Here is a 1,055-nt window from a genome sequence, read left to right as displayed (position 1 = left end):
GTGTTTGTAATTATTTCTATTTTTCACTCTCTTCTTAGAACTATGAGGAAGTAATAGTCTCTCTTCCAAATACTGTTAGTCCAAAGGCTTGTTTGGAGAATCAGACTGTTCTTTTTTTGGACCCTGGCTGCTTGCTTCCAATTCTCAACTCTTTCCACGTGGCAGGTCACCAACAAGGAATAGTGTTCCTAGTCCATTTGGATGAATCCTTCTCTTAATCCTTTCCCTCTGGGATTTAATGCTAACAGGTTTTTAAATTTTACATTTCAAAATGATTGAGTAAATTTTCCTTTATAATTGGGAAAAGGCAAGATTTTTAACTAAGAATTTTGCTTTTGCATTAGGTTTACACTGCATTAAGATATATATGTATGAAATAGAGCTATGATATACTGTAAATATACATTAAATAAAGCTATGCTCTATTTAAAAACCTGATTCTGAACACATGGTTCTCATGAAAAAGTATAATACCTTGAATGGAGACTGACACCTGAGCTGATAGTAGCAGTAGTTTGAAGGAGTAGTCATTCATTCCATCAATCCCTCAACAAATGTTGATTGATCTCTGTAATGTGGCATCATTCTGGGTGTGTGATATTGTGATGTGAAATAGAATTGTATCCAAAGTAATTCCTGCAATTTCAATTTTGAAACTAGAGAAGAGGAGCTTTTTTTTTTTTGAAGACCAAGATTACAATTGCCCTTTATTAAGCAACCTGCATGTATAAGAACTGTATGAGATGTGCCATGTGCCTTAGAATTACAGTTTACTCTTCTGCTCCTCTGTGTTTGCTTCAGCAGCACATATATTAAAATTAACAATACAGAGAAGATTAGCATGGTCTCTGTACAAGGATGTTGCTTCTCTGTATATACTTATACATTTGGCTTTGGGATCATGCAAATATTTTATATATTTGTAAAATAAAATTAGATTTTTAAAGAACAATCCCTAAGAATAAAAAATAAAATAATAAAAGCAAAAAACCTATGATTCCTGTTGGTAATTCTAATTATGTTTTTATTTCTGAGTTTGCTTTAAGAAATAAATT

At 32.0% G+C, this 1,055-nt stretch overlaps 1 pseudogene; it reads left to right on the top strand.

Moving 5' to 3' along the window:
- Window positions 1-788: 788 nt before the first annotated feature.
- LOC113223253 lies at window positions 789-889 on the top strand (annotated as a pseudogene).
- Window positions 890-1,055: the final 166 nt, after the last annotated feature.

This window comes from Piliocolobus tephrosceles, unplaced genomic scaffold (genome assembly GCF_002776525.5).
Source record: "Piliocolobus tephrosceles isolate RC106 unplaced genomic scaffold, ASM277652v3 unscaffolded_40272, whole genome shotgun sequence".
Classification (NCBI taxonomy): domain Eukaryota; kingdom Metazoa; phylum Chordata; class Mammalia; order Primates; family Cercopithecidae; genus Piliocolobus; species Piliocolobus tephrosceles.
Note: the sequence above shows the minus strand (reverse complement) of the source record. Positions and strands in the feature narration are given on the sequence as shown.